The following is a 12,699-nucleotide window of genomic DNA, read 5'->3' on the forward strand; positions in this document are numbered from 1 at the left end:
CCACGAAGGATTCCCCACGCCACGAAGGCTCACCCTATTCTCCGGAGCCTATCCCACGAAGGAATAGCTCACTCACTTGTGGTAGACTTTGAGGTAGCCTCCAAACCTTCACAATCTTGCCCGGAGCAAATCCACAGCCCGGATGCTTCCGGACTCCTCTTGCCCACCTAGGGTTTCCAAGGAACCCTAGGAAGCAAGCTTCTCGATGAATACAAGGGGGAATGAGATTTGGCTTGGTAGAACAGTAGATCGGGTCCTCCTCTAGTGATTCCCCGGAGGGATTTGAGTTTGGGTGGAGGGGGAGGGAGATCGGAGGCTTTTGGTGTTTCTAACAATGGAGTAAGAGAGAGAGAGCTCAAGAACAGCTTGTAGTATGTTGCCTAACCCTTCCAAGGTAGAAGAAGGGGTATTTATAGTGTTCTTCAAAATCTAGCCGTTGCCACTTGCCACCTCAGCATTTTTCCTCGACAAACCCGGTTGACCGGGCCACAGACCGGACAGCCCGGTTGTGAGGCCGGTCAGACCGGATCAGTGACCGGAGCTCCTTTGCGTCGTCCTGGCGCTTCTCCGGTTGGTGGCCGGTTGCCGCCCGGTCGACCGGACGGAGTGCCGGACCCGCCGGTCAGGAGCCCGGTTGACCGGGCGCAAACCGGATCTGCTGGCTCCTCCTTTGGAGCCCGGTTGCCGCCCGGTTGACCGGCCAGCACGCCGGACTGGCCGGTTGCTGGCCCGGTTGGACCGGGCTGGTGACCGGATTTCTCCTGTAACCCCTTTTTGATTGTTGTTGAAATGGGGGGTCTCCTTTAGCCTTCTTGTTCCTTTGATACACCATTTACGCCTCATTTCCTAATACCTGAGATTATCCTTATAAACATATTAGGCCAAATACTTTAGCACGGTATCATCGTTACCAAAATAATGGATAAGGGTGAAATACCCTTACACCCATTAGTCGCCAAAATATAGGAACCGCGACTAATGGGGTCTTTAGTCGCGGTTCGGGAGGCGAACCGCGACCAAAGGCCTGGGCCCAGGGCGCTCGGTGGCCAGCTGGTGCACGTGAGGGGCTTTAGTTGCGGTTGGCCAGGCCAACCGCGACTAAAGGTCCTCAGGCCTGGCCCGAAGGCCTTTAGTCGCGGTTGGCCAGGCCAACCGGGACTAAAGGCCCATCCCTATAAAAGGGCCTCAGCTCACAGCACTTAGCCATTTGGTGCCACTTCTCTTCACAAGCTTCACAAGGGGGTGTAGGTTTGCTTTTGGTTCCTCTTATGCACACAAGGTGTTTGATAAAATGCCCCAAGAGCATGAAACAAACATGATATGAAGTGTTGGAGCCACACTTGAGCTTCCTTATTTATTTTTTCCTCCTCGATCGCGGTTAGCAACTTGAACCTTTCATGTGTCATTGATAAAATATGCATGTGTGTAGTTCATTGTTTAATTTATATTGTTTGTAGCTAGTTAGTTTAACAAATGCATGATGGTTAATTATATATTTTATATTATAATAATGCAGATGAATCGGCAATGGATGTACGGTAACCGACTCTCCGGCGAGTTCACTACGGGTTTGAAAGATTTCCTCGTAGTGGCTAATGCGAACAAGCAGGGGGGTTTTGTTATCTCATTCATGTGTTAACTGTAAGAATCAGAAGGGTTACTCTTCCTCAAGAGATGTCCACATGCACCTGCTTCGGCACGGTTTCATGCCAAGCTATAATTGTTGGACCAAGCATGGAGAAAGAGGGGTTATAATGGAAGAAGATGAAGAAGGGGATGATTTCATCGATGAAAGCTATCTTGCTCATTTCGGTGATACTTTCATGGAGGATGCTGAAGGTGAAGGGGAAGGTGAAGAAGAGGCACGTGATGATCCCGTTGATGATCTTGGTCGGACCATTGCTGATGCACGGAGACGCTGCGAAACTGAAAAGGAGAGGGAGAATTTGGATCGCATGTTAGAGGATCACAGAAAGGCGCTGTACCCCGGATGCGATGATGGTCTGAAAAAGCTGGGCTGCACACTGGATTTGCTGAAATGGAAGGCACAGGCAGGTGTAGCTGACTCGGCATTTGAAAACTTGCTGAAAATGTTGAAGAATATGTTTCCAAAGAATAACGAGTTGCCCGCCAGTACATACGAAGCAAAGAAGGTTGTCTGCCCTCTAGGTTTAGAGGTTGTGAAGATACATGCATGCATCAACGACTGCATCCTCTACCGCGGTGAATACGAGAATTCGAATGAATGCCCGGTATGCACTGCATTGCGTTATAAGATCAGAGGCGATGACCCTGGTGACGATATTGAGGGCCAGAAACCCAGGAAGAGGGTTCCCGCCAAGGTGATGTGGTATGCTCCTATAATACCACGGTTGAAACGTCTGTTCAGGAACAAAGAGCATGCCAAGTTGTTGAGATGGCACAAAGAGGACCGTAAGTCGGACGGGGAGTTGAGACACCCCGCAGATGGAACGCAATGGAGAAAGATCGACAGAGAGTTCAAAGATTTTGCAGCTGAAGCAAGGAACATAAGATTTGGTCTAAGTACAGATGGCATGAATCCTTTTGGCGAGCAGAGCTCCAGCCATAGCACCTGGCCCGTGACTCTATGCATCTACAACCTTCCTCCTTGGTTGTGCATGAAGCGGAAGTTCATTATGATGCCAGTGCTCATCCAAGGTTCGAAGCAACCAGGCAACGACATCGATGTGTACCTAAGGCCATTAGTTGATGAACTTTTACAGCTGTGGGGCAGACCTGGTGTCCGTGTGTGGGATGAGCACAAAGAAGAGGAATTTGACCTACGAGCATTGCTTTTCGTAACTATCAACGATTGGCCTGCTCTTAGTAACCTTTCGGGACTGTCAAATAAGGGATACAATGCATGCACGCACTGCTTACATGAGACTGAAAGCGTACATTTGCCAAATTGTAAGAAGAACGTGTACCTTGGGCATCGTCGATTTCTTCCGAAAATTCATCCAGTAAGAAAGAAAGGCAAGCATTACAACGGCAAGGCAGATCACCGGCCGAAGCCTGCGGAACACACTGGTGCTGAGGTATTTGATATGGTCAAGGATTTGAAAGTCATCTTTGGAAAGGGTCCTGGCGGACAATCAGTTCCGAAGGGAGCTGACGGGCACGCAGCCATGTGGAAGAAGAAATCTATATTCTGGGAGCTAGAATATTGGAAAGTCCTAGAAGTCCGCTCTGCAATCGACGTGATGCACGTTACGAAGAATATTTGCGTGAACCTCCTAAGCTTCTTGGGCGTGTATGGGAAGACAAATGATACAAAGGAAGCACGGCAGGACCAGCAACGTTTGAAAGACCCTGATGACCGGCATCCGGAACGGTTTCAAGGTCGTGCCAGCTACGCTCTGACCAAAGAAGAGAAGGTCATCTTTTTTGAATGCCTGAGCAGTATGAAGGTCCCGTCTGGATTCTCGTCCAATATAAAGGGAATAATAAACATGGCGGAGAAAAAGTTCCAAAACCTGAAGTCTCACGACTGCCACATGATTATGACGCAATTGCTTCCGATTGCTTTGAGGGGGCTCCTGCCGGAAAATGTTCGAGTAGCCATTGTGAAGCTATGTGCATTCCTCAATGCAATCTCTCAGAAGGTAATGTAATATCCCAGGTATTGGGGTTACAAAAATAGAGGAAACAGATGTGTGCATTGCATTCATGCATAGAAAATCTGGGGAATTTTCGCGCTTTAAAGTAAAACAGTCACAGTAACTGAAGTTTCACTTGACCTTGGTGGAATTGAAGTAGCTCATCAAGTCAATCGTTATAAACCTCAATGTGACTTTGTTAAAACCTTGTTTTGGGTAGAGATGATTTGATCTAAGGGGTTAGATCAAATGGAACTAATAATCAACACAACAACACCTCACTCAATGATCAATTGCTTGATCTTATAAAAGATTATAATATGGTAATCCTTGCCATAGCATATGAACATCGATTCAATTACAAACCAAGTAACAATAATTGGAGAAACTATTCTTCACTCATCTTTTCCATGTCTTAAACAAATCCAAGATCCTACCATGAACCTCATGGTATTCATATTATTTCATTCTTGGAAACATAACAAGGAGATAAACTCTAGAAATATATAATCCTCTCTACTACATATTAATATACATCAAACCTAGAGAAGTGAGAGTTCTATGTTACTTATTAGAGGATCAATGATAAACCTCGAACTAAACCTTGAATATACATCCATGTATTCAAATCATCATCTCAGAGAAACCCTAGGATATTATTGAAGACATTTCCTAGAGAGAGAACCCATTTATGTTAACCATAGATATTGGTGACCACATCATTATCTTTGGAGAATAACCTTAGGTTAGCATTGAAGTCCTTTCCAAATGAGAGAGTCCATTCATATCAATCCTAGCTTTACCTAATTAAGAATAAAGGACAACCTGTGAACTAAAAGTATTAGGAGATTAACCATTATATCTTGGAGTGGTGAGACAACCTAGTATCACATGGAATAATAACATATCCATGAATTGATAAAGTAAGGAGGAGATTAATTCAACCAAGAAAGCCAAGTGGAGTTTAGACTAGATACCTATTGAGATATGGTGAGTACACCATAAACTCTAGGATAAACTATTCCTTTATAAGAAAGCCCCAAGCTACGGTGTTACACTTAAGTAGTTAAGGAAACAATTGAATATGAGGGAGATAACTATCCATACATTTGATGATTATATCATCATTGATTAAGTAGAACCTTAACATAATATCTCAGACATTCTCCTGGGATATAAACTTTAGAGGCAACCATAGTAGTCCCATTCAAGAAGGTAAATTAGAAGTATTATACCCTAGTTGATCAAGACAATGCTTGATCATGGAAGTGAGAAACCTATTTAATGAGAGATAACTTAGAAAGCCAAACCTTGATCATTATAAATTGAGTGATGATCATAAACCCTAAGAACTTGAGGTAAAAATGTTAAGAACAAGATGATCATGCCTAATCCATGATCATGCTCTTGAGGTATTGAGGATAAATCCTAAAAGGATAAGTAGATATCCTTCACCACCTGAAATCATAGGGAGGTAATTAATAAGCAAACCTAAACTTATATTCCAACCTTTACTTGTGACCCACTTGGTGCTCACAATTAGAATCCTACCATATCTATATTTCCTAAATGAAGGAACCCAAGAGAACCTTAGAGTTAAACACTATACTTTATGTAGTGAGAAACCATACATCCATGTGACCAAAGTTAACTATAAAAAGAACTTAAATCAATGTAGTTACTTTAATGATAAGTTGGGAGTAATAAAAGAAGTTAATTGGTAGAAGATAAACCAATTCTCAAAGCCTTAGTAATTAGGGAAGCACATGAAATATTAAGCAAGTACCCACCTTATCATGGTTAGGGAGATTAACCCTAACACATGCAATATGGTGTCATCTCATCTCACAACCTAGAATTAAACCTCAACCCTAGTTTATGTATCACTATGGTGATCATATTATGAACCTAGGCCATAATTGAAATTCAAACCAATTGCCATTAGGTGAATATCATTAGAACCCTAGTATGGCATAGTAATAAAATCTTATACTTCAATTATTAACCCTAAGGAAAACCCTGTGATACATCTTATAATTAAAACCATATGTGTGGTTATCAACCACTTATTCTTGTAACCAAGAGCAACCTTGAGGGAGACAATACCTACCTTAGGTACTTTCAAGATAATAATAGTGTTAACTTTACAAGGGGGTTGAAATAGAAATCATAAACCCTAATAGATTGTTGCTCACATAAAATCTTATGTGAACACCCAACCTTTCAAATAAGATAACAAGCCCTAATGATAACCTCTGAAATATCTTGAGCTGGAATTATCAACTCCAATACTTCCAAACAAATTGATTCATAAGAAAAACATGAAATTATAAGAGAATATAAATCCATGCCTAAATGGATAATTAATTCAAATATCAACAACAAGTAATAAACCAATGTTTTAGTACCATAATAAATTGGCTCATTTACAATATTGTTATTTCTTTAAGTGCCTGGAGTGTATCTTACTTGAATTCAACTAATAAAGTTTGCAAAATATTTGAATTCAAAACAGCACTTAAATTAACAATATAGAAAACAGAAAAAAAAGAAATCAGAAATAAAAGAAAAGGAAGAAGCAGGCTTACCTGGCCACACAGCCCAGCTGTAGCCTGCAGAGCAGCCCAATGCCCAGCCCAAACCACAGCCCAACGCCGGCCCAGCTTACCCCTTCGCTTAAAAAAGATCTGGGAGGCTCGTCATCATCGTCTTCTTCCGCATGGAGGCCACCTCGATGCGTGGCCATCTCCTTATCTCGCTGGCGAGCTCCCAGCGATCGGCGTCGTGACGAGGCATCCTTCGACGCTCTATAAATACTCCTACACGAACAATTGCGTCGAGTTCTTCTTCCTCGTCTCAATTTTTCCCCATACCCGAAAACCCGGCTCCGTCGGCCACCATTACCGCCGACGACCGGAGCCTTCCCAAGCATCGCCGTGGCCATCATCATCATCATCATCACCGTGCTCGACTTGCCCACTTGGCAAGAGGAATCAAGCCGTAGCCTTCCGGAGCGCCGTCAAGGACCTCATATCTCCGACGGCCGGAGCTGGCAATTCCGGCGATGCCGACCTCCTCTCGCCTCGCCACCGAGCTCATAGTGCTCCTGGTGAGTCACTGAACCTCTCAGCATCCGTAATTTGCTCGATTCATCGCCGTAGTGTCGCCGCCTCATCTAGCCCGTACCCGCCGCCGTCGCACCTCACCGCCGACCGAGTTCCGGTGACCAGTAAATGGCGGCGCCACCACCAAACTTTTCCTCTCGGTGCACTGAGTCCCGTAGTGCAAGTAGTTCATCCGCGCGTGCACCGAATCGCCGGCGTCATCGCCGTCTGGCCGCCGGCCGGCAACCCCAGCGACACTGTGTCAATTTTGACTTGGTCAGGCCACCGTGGCATCTCGACTGGCAAGAGCCCCACCGATCGATGTTGGGTGGGTAGATTAGCCGGGTGCATTTAGTAATTCTGTTTTAATTTCAATTCAATAAATGCTGCAACTTTACAAATTCGTATAAAATCCAAATTAAGTCAGAAAAATATAAATGAGATCTTAAAATTCTTATAAAAGAAAAGTCTACCCAATAAAAATATAATATGAAATTTTTATTTTTAATAAAAATTTAATTATTTAATACTTATTATTTAAGCATTTAATTTTAATCCTAAATTCAGTTAAAATTCAATGATTAGGAAAAAGGTATTAAATAAATAAAAAACAGAAAGTAAATAAGGAAAACATTAAAATTAATTTTCTTCTACTATTAACTTATTAAATTATTATCAGAAGGATTTAAACCCTAATTAATAATTATCTTAATTATTAATTATTCAAAAATAATAAAATGCCAAATTCAATATTATTCTTATTTCAAAGTTATTAATAACTTCAACTTTTCAAATGAAGTTATTAATCCAAGAACTAATTAATAATTAGGAAACCCTAAGTTCCATATTGAATTAAGAACACAAACCCATAATTTTATGTGGGATACTAAAACCCTAATGCCATTTAAAACCCTAGCTCCAGTACTTCATATGAACCTTAAATTGTTCTCAAACCTAAACCTCCAAGTAGCATGGGATCATGTTACATCATTAGTAATCATAAATTCATCTTTAGCAACTCAATGCTTAAACAAATCCACATAAAATATGGGGACCCTAACACTACTAAGTAGCATCCCATGTGTTCATCTTAATCAAACCTAGTACTTATCCAACCTAGATAATCAAAGTAGGGTTAACCAAAGGTAAACCCTAGATCCTATTACCAAAGCCATCATCCATATTCATTCCTACTTAGCATCACACCAATGTGATGAACCTCAGGAGCAACTATGCCAAACCCTGAGCATTACCTAACCATATTCCACTAAACCCTACTAATATTGGATATTTATGAACCATCCTACTTAGGAACCAATCATTCTCTACTCAGAGATCCAATAGCTAATACAAGACAACCTCAACCTAAATTGTTGCACTTCTTATTATTTAAGAAGTATGTTCTTCAAAGGTTATTCTTTTGAAGAAAATAAGGAATTATCTGCAACCCTACTTATAAGGATCTATAAACCCTAGCCAGCTATCACTAGCAAGATAAACCAATCTTGATAGCACCCATGTGGAATTAATTGCTTAAGATGCCTAGGCTTAATTCAACAATACAAGCCCTAGTAGCTAATAAATCCAACTAGGTTGTGATCCATCTAAACCTTACTCCAGAAATTAGTTGAAACCATAATAAACCATAGAACTCCACAACCCTAATTATCATACTTGTTCTTTATCAAAGAACATGTTCTTCAAAAGTTATTCTTTTGAAGTATATGATAATTAATCATTAACCATGCCATATAGGGCTAAAACCAACCAATATTCATTAAATGTTAGGATTATACCAAATGATATTATTGTGTGCTATTTGTGTTATTATTATGATTTATTACATCACCTGTTTATGATACCAAGTAATTACACCTGAATAAGAACCTTGTATGTGAATCACTCTAAAAGTACAACACACCCTAAACCAATCATTACCACTCACTAATCCTAAATCAGCGGGGTTAGGACACATTTAGAACGATTGCATCTCATATTTATGCATTATTGCATCTTTGCCAATCTTTTAAACACCGTCCTTACTGGACGATGATGCTATTTCAGAATTTGGAGTTATTGCGTATTGAAGACCTTGCCTGCATAATCTTGCAGTCAAGAAAGGCAAGTTCATCACTTGCTCATGTCATTTGTGTATTTCTATCAAATTACTTGCAAAGTATTATGGTTATCACTATTGCATAAAAATCAAAACCAATACTTTCATAACTATGAATATGACTATGTGGTGGGCAATGGAACCAAGGATTGTGTTGATATGGTGGAGGTTCCATTGCACGGGCTTATATCCATCTAGGATTAAACAACAAATGTCGCCAGTGATTCTTGTGCCGTAATACCCGTGTTAACCATAAGATCCGGAGTGGGACGGAATAGTCAAAAGTGTTTCCACCTCTCGTTCATCAACGGATGCGCTTTACCGTAGACACTTGTATCTGTCGGTGGCAAGCGGTAGGCTGGGGAAGCCTTAAGTCCCCACGGCATAGTCCGTAGACACTTGTCGCTCGAAGAACAAGCGGTAGGCTGGGGAAGCCTTAAGTCCCCACGGTATTGCGGTCTATGATGGGTTGCAGCTACCAGCGTAGGAGTGTATGGTAGAGCCCAGCACTGTCGTCGTGGTCGGGGTCCACCTTGAAATCTACAGGAATAATGGGACCGGCGTGGACCCAGGGTCGGGGCATGCAACAAAGGGTGGGTGTTCGAGGTAGCGGAGGAACATGATTGGCTAGACCTTATACCGGGCCTCACACCATAGGAAGTGTGGACGGGTTGCGCGCCCGGTTGGCACCAAGGTTAAGATCTCTTATGGGTAAAGCAACACACCTCTGCAGAGTGTAAAGAACCGTGACCTGTCACTCCCTGTTCCGGGATATGGAACTGCGAACGCTGCCGGAAAGGAGCTCCATGAAGTTCTTGTAAACCGGTGAAGGCTGACGGACATAGTTCTTCTGAATAAAAGCAACCTTTTGAAGAAATGGTTATGAAAACTTGCATTGGTATTAGACTTTCTGGTCTAATGTTGTAGCTAGTGCATTAAACACCTCTTTCCTATAATGAACTTGTTGAGTACGCTCGTACTCATCCCACTCTTAAATCCCCTGCTTAGATATGGAGGCATCAAAGGAGGATCTTCAGTGCAACTCGAAGACCGAGGAGTCAACAACTACTTCAAGAGACAGGACCCTATCCGAGGAGTCAGATACCACATTCAACAAGGAGAAAACCTAGTTTAGCCATAGAAGGGAACTAGCTTCCTATACCTAGCTCCTACTTAGCTAGAATCTATTCTTAGCCCTATAGCTAGTTAAATACTCTACAAATAGAGTGTGTGATAAGACTAGACAACGAGTCGTTCTTCTGGAGTTTATTTGCAGTTTTACCTCATTGTAAAGTAGGAGGCTATGATGATCTTTTGTAACAGAGTCTGTATGTAATTCTATAGACATGCCTTGGACCCGCATATGTTTCTGTTGTACCACTCTGAGCGATATAATACTAGTGGAACGATGTTTCATTGGTGTTATATCAGACTTGCATACTACACCATGCAGTGGTATGCCGGGTCACCACAGTTGGTATCAGAGCAAATGCTTTGACCTTAGGATTAAAACCCTTTAAATGAGACCTATAGGATTGGTAGTGTCTATAGGAAGTTGTCTTAGTTAAACCAAATACTTCTTATGACTTGAGATGGATATTCACTTGAGAATAATCCTGACACACTTGAGTCAACCTTTCCTACCTATCTTTCCTAAGTAAAGATAGTTAGCTAATCCCAAACATGTAGTACACCATGAAGTCCTTAAACAATAGATGAGTAGACCCCAGTTGGTATACAATACATGGTAGTCCAAAGAGAGGATACAACCATAAGGAAGATATCCTATTGGAAGATGTGTACCAACACATGTTATGATTAAATAAAAATATTCAGACCTGTAATAGGAGTAATATCAAGTGATAAAGATAATTAAGATATCATAATAGAAAATATATACCAAGTTAAGTAATGAGTAAGTAATTATCCAAACTTGTGAAACAATTGATAGTAAGTGATAACTATAAGTTATGTGAGGTAGTATAGACCATGATGAGTCAATCATGGGAAATAAGGAAGAGTGATAGGAATAATATATGTCTACTTACATGGTAGAGTTGTTACTCATATATGATTCACCTGAGAATCATTATGTGATGGACTAGAACCTCTTAATTAATTAAAAAGAGTACAATAAGAAGCCAAGTGCAAAACAATAAGTGCAAGAATTGTGTTCCAAAACAATGGGAAGTGTGCCAAGCACATCAAGACCATATGTTTATGGTAGAAACACTTAGAAGTATAGGAACTAAATATGTATTTAGAGTAACCATATTATAACTAGTGGTATCATACAAAATAGTCCTCAATAGCACTTATATATGGTATAATACTTTGTTAGTACTTCCAAACAAAATTAGGTTAACCTCAACTATCCTAGACCACTTTGTTTCAAGTTTATCTCATTGCAATTGTGCAATTAAGGTAAATGTTGAGACAAATAGTAGAATCCCATATACTCATGCTAAGTATCACGATTTAAACCTATCTTATGTGGTGTTATATACTACACATCTCAGCCTGATGTTTAGAGATGTCTTACTCAACTAGTATATTCAGGCTTAAGATGGTGTGTATTATATGCACAAAGCCGAATCTTCTTGGATTTTATTGGATTTTCATTGTTTGACTAGATCCATACATGAAGTTTGATGTTGATATGCAAATGCATGTTGCAATATCAAGTCCTTACTTGATGCTATAGATCTAGAGGGTAATAGTATTCATGTGAGGAAGCGACGAACTCTGGAAGATTCCGAAGACAAGATGAAGGTTCATCAGAGAAAGGAAGCAAAGTTGTGGGAAGTAACCACAATACTCTGAAGATAGTACCAATCAAAACTCATGCTTTGCCTCAACAGAGGAGTACTTTAGTACATAAGAAACATGAAGGTGAGAAATATAATGATTATGGTGAAGCTCAAGCAGATCCATAATTAATATAGAAGAGGGAATGCATGGGAAATCACTTCGAATACTATAATCATAGTGTCAGCTAGTGGTTTTCTTGCAACAATAACCCCTCAAAGAAAGGAAGATGATCTATGAACCCATAGCAGATATAAGAAGATCATAGTTGATATCAGAATACCACAATTGGTATAGGATCAATACTGCGAGATAAAGTAGAGGATGTCTCGTCCAGTTGATCAGAACCTACAATAGAATCCATTTTTAGATAACAAATAGTCACAATTGGTATCAAGTAGTCCACCATTGGATTATTTGTACAAGAAGTTGTGAACAAATAAAATTATGTTAACCAAATAACAATGACTTATAATCATTTAGTCGAAGGATTCACATAGGATGTCCACAATTGAGTGGATGCACCACAGATATTCTTCACAAAACCTAGAAGAGTACAAACCATAAGCTATACTTAGACCAATATTCCAACCATCAATCCAATGGTTGGAACAAAAGGAGTTGAAGACCATAAGAAAACTCTAAGGGGTAGAGTAAAGATTGAGTTGGATATACAATAACTCAATACTTTAAGCTTGATAGAAGCAGAAGGTCTGAACTGAGAGGAAGTTCGATCTTATTTTCATAAGATTATCGAACACTACTTTCAGAAGGATGTCAGGCCAGAAGCCGAGGTTTACACCTCGAGGAAGTAAGAAGAGGACTATAACTTGAGCAAGTGAGTAATATTTACTCAGTAGTTCGATAGCTCAAGTAATCTAAGGTTAATGAAGTTGGGTGAAGGAAATACCATAGACAAAATACAGCTCAAAAAGGCTAAAGACCGAAGAAGATTGAACATACCAATACCAAAGACTAATAGAATGATTCTTTTCATGGAACCTAAATAACCCAAAATAGTCAGAGGTATCAACCATAAATCTATGATTGG

The sequence above is a fragment of the Lolium perenne genome, chromosome 1 (assembly GCF_019359855.2).
Source record: "Lolium perenne isolate Kyuss_39 chromosome 1, Kyuss_2.0, whole genome shotgun sequence".
Classification (NCBI taxonomy): domain Eukaryota; kingdom Viridiplantae; phylum Streptophyta; class Magnoliopsida; order Poales; family Poaceae; genus Lolium; species Lolium perenne.